Raw genomic sequence first — 12,447 nt, forward strand, 5'->3', positions numbered from 1 at the left:
GGAGGCCTCCTGCAGGAAGTGGCTTTGGACCAGGCCAATTATTATAATTCTGTTGTGCTTCGTAGTTTGCAAAGAGTGTTTATGAACATTACCGCCTTGGATTCTCAGGACCCAGCAAGATAGGTGGCTTTATCCCCATTTTTATAGAGATGAGGAAACTGAGGCCCAGAGAGATGAAGTGTCCCATAAAGGAGGTCTTATTGGGGAATTCCCTTGCGGTACAGTGGTTAGGACTCCGTGCTTCCACTGCTAGGGACCCGGGTTCGATCGCTAGTCGGGGAACTAGAATCCTGCAAGCCACGCGGTGTGGCCAAAAATGAATAAATAAATAAAAATAAATACATTAAATTAAAATTTTAAAAAAGGAGGTCTCATAAATAAACAGTGACTAAATCTGGACTTGACCCCTAAGCTGTGTGCCTCCAAGCACACTGCTCTTTCCCTTACAACACGATATAGGAGAGAGGGATGCCTGGCGGGGTGAAATTGCAGGAGCCAAGATGTGGAGGTGGAGCCAGGCAGGTGTTGAAGGGACACGTGACAGTGGCCTGTGCCCCTAGGGAAGCAGGGCCAGCATAGTGAACTGGGCTTCAATGGAGAGTGGCATGGTGTAAGCAGGGACTCTTCGGTGGTGGTCTACTTGATCCTTTGCATGATTAGCCACAGGGCATCATCATGTGACTTGCTTCCCTTGGGCTGATTGAAGGGTGCTGGCTGGTCAGTGGCAATGGAGGGCTGCTGACAGCAGGGCCTGGGAGGCTGCAGACCTTTAAGTTCTTCTTGGGTGGAAAATGGGCCCACGTCCTGGCTGAGGGCTCTGTGGGTCCCCAGAGTCCAGGCCTGGCCCTAATGCTCTCATTCAGAACAAGGCCCTGAGTTGACACCCACCTGCAGAGAGTAGGACTGCTTGGAAGTAGCAGGGGACGGGGGTTCATACGGAATGATCACACGTGAGGGCAGGAGGTCATAGCCTCCACCCCCAGAACCAGTAGGAAGTGGAGACTGAGTTGGGAATAGTCAGGGTACGTCATGGGTGTGCCAACCTCTGGTCTCGGATGTTGCCAGCTGACCCACTAGCCACCCTCTCATCAACCTGCTGCTTCTCAGGGAAAGGACCAGCTTCATAGTGAATGAAACAGGCACATCTCTGCCCTCAGGGGGACTGATGTCTGTGGGGTTATTAGACAAGGGTGACAGACCCCACAAAATGACAAAAATACAGATATAAATTATAGGTACCAATTGTGGGGAGAGAGAGAACCTGTTAGGTGGAGTGGGCAGGGAAGACTTGTCTAAGGAGACCACCTTCTTATTTAGTTATTTATTTAATTTGTTAATTTTTGGCTGTGTTGGGTCTTTGTTGCTGTGCATGGGCTTTCTCTAGTTGCGGTGAGCGGGGGCTACTCTTCGTTGTGGTGCGTGGGCTTCTCATTGCGGTGGCTCCTCTTGTTGCAGAGCACAGGCTCTAGGTGTGCAGACCCTAGAGCACGCGGGCTTCCGTAGTTGCCGTGTGTGGGCTCAGTAGTTGCCACGCGTGGGCTCTAGGGCTTGCGGGCCTCAGTAGTTGTGGCACACGGGCTCAGGAGTTGTGGTGCCCGGGCTTAGTTGTGCTGTGGCATGTCAAAACTTCTCGGACCAGGGATCGAATCTGTGTCCCCTGCATTAACAGGCAGATTCTTAACAACTTAACAACAGGAGGAAGTCCAGGAGACTACCTTCTTAAACAGATACTGGGACAATGAGATGGTACTAACTATGTGAAGGTGGGTGCATGAGGTGGGATGGAGGGTGTCCCAGGCAGTGGGAACAGAGTGTGCAAGGGTCCTGAGGCGGGAAGGGGCTTGTCATACTTATGGGATGGAAAGGATGTAGGTACAGGTGAACTGCAGCAAGCAAGACTGGTGAGTGGTGCCTGGTGAGTTTGTAGGATGGCCAGGGCCAGTCTCAGAGGCCAAAGTAAGTCTTTTGGCTTTTTCAAAGTGCAACGGGAAGCCCTGGGAGGCTTTTGAGCAGGGGTGTGCCATGATCAGAAGTCAGTTTCCTCCATGCTCCTCTGGCATTGCCTCCTCTGTGAATAACTACTATACGAAATTCCAAGTGGCAGAGGGGTTGAGGGGCTGGTCCGCCAGGTTTGTGGTCTAGCTCTGGCTCTCACTGAGTGACCTGGAAACTCCCAGTTTGCTCTTTGTCCATAGAGAATGCCATGACCTGCCCTGGGGGGTGTTGCAAAGGGTAAAGAAGATTTCCTGCATGTGCATACATGTCCATACCTACACGGGGCCCTGCACAAGCCAGACTCTTAAATGGTAGTTCCTTGTGGCTTTCTGCTCTTCCTCTTCCTCAGGGGTCGTGAAGGTGAGCAACAGAGAGAGGCTGGAGTCAATGAGGGACCTCGCTTCTGTCTGAGTTGTAACATATTTGGAGGAAAGATAGCACATGTCCTGGTTGGGAAAATGAAATATTATAGAGTATTTGATCTGTTTAAATGAATTCATAGGTTTAACGTAACTCCATGCAAAATCCCTTTTTTTGGGAAAAATATCAATAACAATGCTGATATTTACTGAGTATATATATATATATATATACACTATATGACGGGCATTGAGCTTGTGAGGCAGGTGTCACTTTTATCCCCGTTTTACAGACCAAGACCATAAGGCCTAGAGGTGATAAGCAACTTGCCAAGGTCACAGGGCTGGTGAGTGTTGAACCTGGATGATCCCATCTCCAAAGCCAGCACTCTTAAGCCCTGTATGATTATCCTAAAATGTGTACGGACTTAAACCAGTCTGGATATCAAGTGATATTCTGAATAAAAGAAGACCCCATGAGGAGGATTCTAGCCCTGCCAGATGTGAGAACCTATTTTAAAGAACCAATATTTAGATCCACATGTTATTTGCTTAAACCAAAGTCTGTGAAAGGAAATGGACAATTCAGAAATGGACCAACCAAAATCAAAAGCCTAGTATAAAAGTAGATTTTACTAAGCAAAGGATAAGGGAAGAATTATTTAATTAATGGTGACTGCATAAAAACTGGTGATGGTGCTGGTTAATTAAATCTATATTTTACCCCACACAGCAAAATGAACTTGCCATGGATAATCACCAAAGAACTAGATGTAAAATGAAGTTTTAGAAAACTAGCAGAAAATAAGACTATCAGATGGGTCGAAGAAAGGTTTGTCTGCATTGAAATAATTTTAAAAAATCACAAAGGACCAGAATGACAGATTGAATAAAACAAAAAAGAACAATGGACTGGGAAATATTTGGATCACTTATGACAGAAGAGCAATATCTATAACATAAAAAAATGCTTATTCAATGTTAGAAGAGGTTCAAGTCCCCAAAAGATGAATGGATGTGAACAGATCATTTACAGAAAGGGAAATACAGAATAGTAAATGCATGGAAAAAACATTTCTTTTTAAAGTCATCTAAGAAATACTGAAGTAACCTTGAAATACCAATAGACACTGTTAAATTGGGGAGAAAAAATGATGGTACCCAACGCTTAGAAATGTGTATTGAACTCTTTTACACTTGTTCCTGGGAGGTGCAGAGTAAGTGGGGCAGCTCTTTGGGAAGCCCTATGGCACTGTGGGGCAAGAACACCTTGCTGTTCCTTAACCTTCCACCTGGTTATTCGACTGTCAGGAATTTGTTCCAAGTGCAGAACTAAGATACACATTAGCAAACAATTACAAGGAACCAAAATAGGCAATATTAAGAGACTGAGTGAATGGATGAGGATACCTGCACACATTAAAAATGAATTGTGTGAACAGAAGAAAAATGTTAGCGATGGTAGCAAACACAAAAGAGAATGTGTGGTTGCAACTATGTAAAGACGTGCATATAAGCGGAAGGTTTCATGTGTAAAAAGTTGCATTTTGTAGTAGTAGTATGGATACTTTATTCTTTTTTCATGTTTCTTTCTCCCTGGTTTTCTTATTCTTTTCAGTGGCAGTTAAAACAAAAACAAACAAACAAAAAAACTGGATTCAAATCTAGCCAGCAGCGTGACTTTGAGCAACTCTTGTCTGTAAAGTGGGGTAATATTTTCCAGCGCGATGGTTGAGGTCAGTAGGAAATGATTTGAGCCGCATTTGGCACCCCAGACCTCCTTCTTGCGGTGGGGGCGCCTCCTCCTCCCCGAAAGGCAGGAGCCGTCAAAGCCCTCTTGGAGACCTCCTCCCTGGGCCCGGGAGTCCAGGCACTCCTGGGTCTCCACGGCACAGGGACTCCTTCCTGCATGGAACTCTCCAGAGCAGGTGGGGATAGGGGTGTCCCACTGGCACCTGCCCTCGCTGGGGAAGGGGCAAGCTCGGGGAACATAACGCCCGTGGGCACCTCGGGTTGCGGGGCTGGCTTGTAGCCACCTTCGAGCTTCTGTCCCGACCCCGGGCCCCCTGCACTCCCGGCGGAATTCGGCAGCCGTCTTGTGCCCCCTCGCCGGGGCCCCGAGCGGCAGGAAAACTCGGATTTACAGGGCACCTCCTGCGGAAGCCTAGAGACACCGGGTGTGCCGGGGGTCCGGGTCTGACTTCGCAGACAGGGGGCACTTGGGTGCCTTCTCAGATCTCAAGGGTCGCGCCACGTCTCCGACGTGGGCCAGGCGGGAGGACGCAGCCCTCTCCCACGGCGACACGCGCCGATCTGGTATCCAGCTGTCGCTCGGTCCGTTCCTCCGCTAATGCCATCTTGCCGGAGGCTGTCACGTGCGGACGACAGCATCGCGCTTCCGCCGGCTCGGACACCAAAATCTACACAGGGACGCCACCCGGTTTCCTGGGCTCTGTCCACAACCCGAGGTGAGGCGCGGGGGCCCTTCCCTCGTGGGTTGGAGCAGGGACACGGTGGGCGCTGGGTCCCTGGGGGCGCGTCTCCCTGTCGGGGCCAGGCAGCGCGGGGTCGCAGCGCCGTCGGGGGCCGGAGGCGCCGCCGCTTGCCTTGCGCCACGGCCTCGGGGGTGTCCGCTGCAAGTTGTGGGCTGCGGGCACGTGGGGCTGGGGCGGCTGGCGGCGCTGGACCCCCCAGGACCCCAGTCCGCGGCCGCCTCGCCTCCCGCAACCGCCCAGCGATGCGGGAAGACAAGCGGGCGAGTTCTGGGAGGCCAGGCCGGGGGGCGCCACGCGTGCGGCGCGAGGGGCGCGGGCTGCCGGGAGGAGCGCGGATGGTGGGGGGGCGCGGGCGCATGCGCCCTGCGCCCGTGCCATATTGGAATGAGTCGGAGCGCTGAGCGCCGCCGCCGCCGCCTCCGCCGGAGCGCGGGTGGAGGGGGGCGGGGAGAGCTGCCGGCCGCCCCGCTCCGCGGAGCCCAGCAGGAAGAAGGGCGCGAGCGGGCGAGTGCAGGCGGCGCGAGCGGAAAAAGCGCCCGCACGGGGGAACGAAAAGAAGAAAAGAAAGAAAACGAGCGCGAGAAGGGAAAAGCGACCGATCGAGCGAGTGCGCGCGCGAAAACTCCCGACAGGTAAAAAAGCGGGGCCGCCGACTGGGCCTTCCCGCGCGGCGGCCTGAAGGGGCGGCGGCGGCGCCGGGGCGGTGGACCGCGCGGCGTCCCCCTCGAGGCGGCCACGCAACTTTGGCAACGAAAATCCGCCGGGAGCCGAAGGGCGGCGGGCGCGCGGTCTGAGGCGCCAACGGGCGGCGGCAGCACGTTGGGGGCGGGGGCGGGGCGGGTGTGTGTGTGTGGGGGGGAAACGCAGCGCCCGCGCGCGGCCTGGCGCGTCCCCGCGCGCCGGCCTGCCGGGCAGCAGGAGCGCGCCTGGGCGCCTCGCCGCGGCGGCGGCGGCCGGCCGTCCCGGGCGGACAGCGCGCCGAGCGGCAGCCTTGGGGCGTGAAAGGAAAGTGGCCGGGCGGCGGCAACGCCGGCGCCCAAGTTCCCCGGCGCGCTGGGCCCGCCGCGCGCCCCTCCCCGCGCGTCCCGCGCTCCCGCCCGCCGAGCCCCCGCGGACCCGCCCCCCGGGCTCGCTCCGGGCCGGGGCGCGAACCCGCAGCAGGACCCGGGGGCGCGCCGGCCGCGCGGAGGTCCGAACTTCGCAGGGCCGAGGCGGCCGCTGAGCGTCTAGCGGCCGCCGCAACCGGTTGCTTCGGGCCAGCGTGGTGGAGTGCGCTGGGCCTTCCTAGCGCCGCGCGAGCGGGCCGAGGGCTCGCGGGGAGCCCGCTGCTCGACCCCAGCCGGGCTTGCCGCTCGGGAGGTCCGTGACCGTTTCGATTTCTGTTCTTAAAGTCTCGTTTTGGATCTTGAAAAGAGGCTATGGAGAGGCGAGCAGAGTGTCCTGAGAAGGCAGGCCTGCCCTGTGGGGAGCAGAAACGCCTTGTGAGAACAGAGATAAATTCCCGCGGAAAGGATGTATGTTAAGTTTTTCACAAGATGTCAGCTGCTCACTGGGTTCTAAAACTGAGCCGTAAAGGACAGGTCACCTGCACGTTTTGTTATGCGCCAGGATTGGGGTAGGACACCCTTGCCAGGGCCAGGCGTTTTATTTAGTGGGCGTTATTCCCAGCGGTTCTCTCAAAGCCATGCGGATGGACGGCCCTGAGCGAGGTTTCGTGAGCCCTACTTAGCAGTGATATAGTCTTGAGAACCAAGAAACCATCAGAGAGATTTGAAAGGAAATAAAATGGATTTTGTCAATCGCTGCATATGCCTTCTCCTCTGGAACCACATTTTTCAGATGTCACACTTTATTGCATCGCAAGCAAAATGCCTGAAAATGTAATTGTTCATTTGTCAACTGTCTTGACAGGAGGAAGGAAGATGAGTGTTTTCTTGCATACACTTTGGGGCCTGTTGGCCTCGTGTTTTGAGGGATATGTTGAATCTTTCTAGGCCACAGGTAGATTCAGAGTTGAGATTTGTTTATAATGTCAGAAAAGTAACTGCTTGGTGGAAACGGGAGTGGCCCAAGATCAGGAAACAGTTACATTACTGCTGTTGTCATTGACTAGCTGTCTTATCTTGGGTATGTTTCTTACCCGTTACAGATTTGGTTTTCCTTCTTTGCAGAGTTAGAGGATGAGTGGATCATTATTCTGCTGCTTTCAGTTCTAAAATTCGGTGACTTTTTAAAGTGAACGATTAAAAAAATCTCGGTCTGTACTTTGAAAGGTTCTACATAAAAGTGCTCACAATGTGCATCTTTATTAAAATACATTTAGAGAAAATATCTTGGGAGCTCTGGATGATTTCATGTAATTATCTGGAAAGATAGTTACACATGTATTTTAATATGTTTTTGAAATTATATATATATATTTATTCATTTATTTATTGAGGCCTAACTTACAGTAAAATCTTAAGTACATAGAGTTCAATGACTTTTTACGTATGTATACGCTTTGGTAGCTACACTCAGATTAAGATACAGAGTATTTTCAGCCTCCCGAAGGGCTCTCTTTACATTCTTTCCGTTCAGTAAACACCTTCCCCCTCCCAAGGTGATCACTATACTGACTTCCATCACCACTGGTAAGTTTTGCTTTGCAGCAGAACTCTTTTGAGGGTGAAAGGGGGCAGTATTAATAAACTGAAGGACAACATGTGTGTAAACCTGGAGTTATGGTCATGGTCGTTTTCGCCCTAATCCTGATGCTTTTATAACAATTCTTACTTTTTTTAATATCTAAAATAACTAAAAATTCTGACCTGGGAGACTTCTTAGTCAGAAGATCACTTTTTAGCTGAGGCAGTACTGTGCAGGTTTGGATCTGTGGTTTTTGGGAGTCCTTGTGGACACGGGGCCTGTATTAATCTGTTATTTCTCGTTTTTGGAATACAGGTATATTTGCAGACATTAGGTTTGAAGGATGAATCATAAACTTTCCCAACAAGTCAGATTTAAGTTGTCAGTAGATGAGTCAGTTCCTTAAAGCCTAGAATTTGCTGAGAAAATTAAATGAAAATGGATTTTTTAAAGTTCAGTGAATTAAAGAATGTGGGCATAGAGCTTTAACAACCTTTTAAATGACGGCAATTAACTTGATTTATATATGCAGGATATTTGCCTGGTTTATCAAATCATTAAAACTCTAGCGATGAAAGCAAAAACAAAAAGTAACTAAAAGTTGTATCAGGTGTGTTTTTTTCTTTTTAATTTCAACATGATTAAGATACCTTTTTGTGTTAGACCTAGGAAGTTGGGTTTTTTACATTCCCCCCCTGAAGCAAGTACTTCAGCAATTTGCTTATCCTACCCAAATGCCTTTTAGTATATTCTTGTACCCTTTCTTGTTTCTAATGCTAAAGCAGAGGAGTTAGAGGTTGTAAGTGAATTCTTGTTAGTTCTCACAAAGGTCTGTGTTTTTCTACTGCATGGCCATCTGTGTGATACAAAGTTGGGAACTGTCTGAGGCCTGTGTTAGGGATGTATGGGGCGTAGTCCACAAAGTTCAAAGATTTTCTTTTGTGAAATGATTCTGCTGAATAATTGTGTTTTTCTGTGACTAAGTCAGACAGTTAGCCAAAAACTAAGCTGAATTTGGTCACTCTACCCCAAGATTCATAGCATCATTAGGAAAGTAATTCATCACTTAGTTGTTATTGATCCACCAGTTTTTATCTCTCCTTCCTTCCTTCCTCCCTCCCTCCCTTCCTTCCTCCTTTCCTTTTTTGGTGGCTCTTTTTAGATTTCTTAGCTTTGGCATTATCAGATATTTAACTTAAAATTTGTTAAATTTTTGAGAGATGCAACTGAAGAGATGCAAAATGAGAAGCACATATGAAAGGGAATTCCGTCTTTTGTTTTTTTGTAAACTATGATTTTTCTCTTTAAAAATGCTTTTCTTATTCATAATCTTGCTGCTTCTGTAGGGTACTTTTGCTTTCACAGTGGTGACTAGACTGGGCTTAGCTGTAGAATGATGATGTAGAAGCTGATATCTTTTGACTCTGAAGTCTATAGAAAAGCTGAACTGTCCAAACTTCATTGGCCTTTTTATTATGACTTCATGTCATGTTCACATTAAAGAAATGAATACAATCCAGAAAGCAGAAGACCATAAGGCAGGTATTTTGAATGCTAAATATTTTTTATTAAATCTTTTCTATCTTATAATTTCCTGAAACTTTTCTTTCTGGATTTATTTGGCTGTTAACCAGTATTTCAGAATAATTTAAATGAGAATGAAAGAACATTTAATCAGTAAATGGTATGGTTTTGTTATGGCAGGGTATTTTTATCTCTGTAAATAGAATTTGTTTTCTAACTGGAATGTTTTGTAATTGAAAAAAAAATTTCTTCTTGTACATAGTTGTTAAATTGGCTGAAAGTCTCTGGGGATTTTGGTTACCTGGGAGATTTTGAACCATTAGACTTCAGGGAGTGGGATTTTGATATGACTGTATACTTCTTCAAGTGGAACTGGCCCCATTGGAAAATGTTTACAATAGAAAGGATGTGGTCAGGTTGTTACAAGTTCATTTTTAAGCTTTACAAAAGTGGGAGAGAGGATAAGAAGACGGGTTATTAAAAGAAAAATTATGACTTTACTGTAGACGTTTTAACAAGTTTGATTGTAAATCTTTGCCTGTTGCTGAAAGGCACCTAAAGATTTGTAGTTATTTTTTAGTCTCTTTTATTCAAGAGGATGTTTATAAATTTATTCAGCTCTTTTTGACTTTAGATCATCACTCAAGGACATAATTAAAAAGAAATGTTGTCTATATATTGTGCTAAAGGTATTAGGTCTCTGCTGAACTTTGTGGTTTGATAGTTGAGTAACTGCAGAGCCAAGCACTGGGCTGTGTGGGTAAAGGCTATACAGTGGCATTTCTAACATGGTGTACAGTGCTGCATGCAGGTGTGTTTGCTTAGTCTAGAGAAAGGTTAATCACTAGACTGATTTGGGGTGGATAGGGCAGTTGAGAGTACCTGCTTGGTTTGGGAAAGTTGGTTTTGGGCTGAGATGACATTTGGAGAGGGTCTTAGATGAGAGATGGAGGGAGGTTTGTTGGCAGCTGCAAGTGCAGGACAGTCGTATTTGGAATGACAACATGAGATGGACTGAGAAATTTATCAGTCATTAAAATACCTCAAGAGTTTTTCCTGCTGAAATTCAGTTTAAAGTGTTAACCAACAAGTACTTCGATTTAATTCCAAAATATTATATATATTTTTTTACCCAGAATAGTTTTAAAATTTATTTTATTTATTCTTGGCTGCGTTGGGTCTTTGGTGCTGCGCACGGGCTTTCTCTAGTTGCGGTGAGCGGGGGCTACTCTTCCTTGCGGTGCATGGGCTTCTCATTGCGGTGGCTTCTCTTGTTATAGAGCACGGGCTCTAGGCGTGCGGGCTTCAGTAGTTGTGCCTCACGGGCTCTAGAGCGCAGGCTCAGTAGTTGTGGCGCACAGGCTTAGCTGCTCTGCGGCATGTGGAATCTTCCCGGATCAGGGATCGAACACTTGTCCCCTGCATTAGCAGGTGGATCCTTAACTACTGTGCCACCAGGGATGTCCAGGTTTCATTTTTATTATTGAGCAAAATGGGCAGGGGTAGGTGATCTAGTAGCTAAAGCTAGAAATATGAAAAACTTTGGGTATTTGATTGTTATTATGGTCATTTATGATATCTGAACCCCTTGACCTCTTAATATAGTTGATGCTTATTATTTTCATTTGTTTCCCTTTTGAAGTTGATTTTAGTCCTCAATCATGGTTTGTATTTGCATTTAAAATATACGTAAGTTTTTATTATTGTTAATATTGATACAAGTAACACTGTACACAAATTGGGAAACAGACTTAATCTGCTCTTAGGCATTATCTGTGCCTGGCTTTCCTTAAGGGCTCCTGGGTGAACTGAGAGAAATTTTAAATGGCTCTGTTGCCAGTAGTAGTTGTGACACGGGAAGCAGTGGGCTGGGTGGGCTCTTCTGGCTTTGCCTTCTAGGGTGGCTTTCCTTCTCTGCTGTGAGTGCTTGAGGAGGGCTCCACGACTCCTACAGCCAGATCCAGAGCTTTAAGGCACAACAGGGTTCTGAAAACCGTTTCTCCTCCCAGCCCACCCCTTGACCTTTACCCTGATTTTGGCTTTCTATTAACTTTGAGAGGAGCTCTTTCCAAAGCAGCTATACTACTGAAACCTCAGGTTCTGGTGTGGTATTCTTTTTCCGCCACCTCCTTGAGAGGCTTCCCTACTCTTCCTGTGTCATCTTTGACCTCATTGTTAACCTCCTTTTCCTCTCAAAGAGTTCCAGCCCCTTTAAGCCTGGACCCATTGTCCAGTCTTTTGCTTCCTGGCCAGTACCCTTTACTCTGGTCCCTTTGCCCTTCTGCAGCTTCTGCTCTGTTGAGTACCACCCCTGCCAGTCCAGCCTGTGCCTGCTCTTCGGTGGACAGACTGCCCACTTCAGACCCTGAAGGAGACTTCAGGGTCTCCTCCTGAAGTGGCCCTATGTGCCACTAGCTCCACACAATCTTAGCTCGAGGCAGACCCTTTTCTTTTTGCCTTCTGTGACCTTTTCAGACCCTCCCTTGGTGGATTCCCCCACATTTAGACTTCATCTAGCTCTTATGCCCCCCTAAACCTTTCTGCTGAGCTTCAGATCCATATATCCTCTGTTCTCTGGGCCTGTCCAGTTTGGATGCTCTGCTGGCCTCTCAAAATCTACAGGTCCTGAACAGAATCCCTCAGTCTACCTTAAAGCTACTCCTCTAGCCGGCCCATCTGCCTAGGTCTCTTTTTTGACCTTCCTTCTTAGTGATGGCTTCCATTTTTTCCCCCAACAGCTTTCCCGTGGAACTGAGTTTTATTCTTGAATTACCAACCCTTTACTTAAGAATGTGCAGTTCTGACTCCTTGGCTTTCAAACATTTTTAGAAGCTATGGGACCCTTTGTTAAGTGAAATCTTTCTAGGAAACCCAATATGTAAAATAAGTAAAACTAGAGTTCTGGTGGAAGGGGAGTGAAGAGTCAGCATCCTGTCCTGCCACTTAGGCCTTCTAGTGCTGCCCTCTTCCTCTTCCAAGGCAGAGCTGGTATCTGGTCCTTGGACTCTGTAAGTGGAACTTTCTGGAGTTGCTCAGTACTGCCTGAGGGCACTCTGCTTGTCGGAAAATCACTTGATCTGTTCTGCACCCCACCTCTTTCCCATTGGTTTTATTTTAATTGTGACTGGTAAATATAAAATTAACGCTGTGATGAATCTTGCCAAGGAAAAGGAAAGCCACTTTGGAAAGTGAAACTAGGTTTTAAAAAGAGCCAACTCCTTTAAATGCTGAAACCTTCAAAAGTGCCCAAGGGTTTCTTTCAAGTTTTATGGAAGTCTCTACTAACTTATCTTATTCTCTTAAAAGCTGCTTTTCTACACCATGAACATGCAAGTAAACTTAGTTTAGTTTTACTGTTTTTGTTTTGTTCCTTTACCAGTATAGCAGGTTTGTTCAGCCCATAATATAACTAAAATGTTAAATATTTGCAGTTAAAAATATGTTCT

The 12,447-nt window shown here is 47.6% G+C and overlaps 1 protein-coding gene across 6 annotated transcripts in view; it reads left to right on the forward strand.

The window, feature by feature from the left end:
• Positions 1 to 4,696: 4,696 nt before the first annotated feature.
• Positions 4,697 to 12,447, forward strand: part of SFMBT1 (Scm like with four mbt domains 1) — a 132,868-nt gene continuing 125,117 nt past the window's right edge. For 5 of the 6 annotated variants that reach the window (XR_009565891.1, XM_060308325.1, XM_060308328.1 and 2 more), the window contains exon 1: positions 5,250 to 5,481. The gene's annotated coding sequence lies outside the window, so the exon portion shown is untranslated. Of the gene's footprint in view, positions 4,823 to 5,249; positions 5,482 to 12,447 lie in introns of those variants that run through there. The other variant, XM_060308327.1, reaches the window with a different exon arrangement.

The sequence above is a fragment of the Globicephala melas genome, chromosome 11 (genome assembly GCF_963455315.2).
Source record: "Globicephala melas chromosome 11, mGloMel1.2, whole genome shotgun sequence".
Lineage (NCBI taxonomy): Eukaryota > Metazoa > Chordata > Mammalia > Artiodactyla > Delphinidae > Globicephala > Globicephala melas.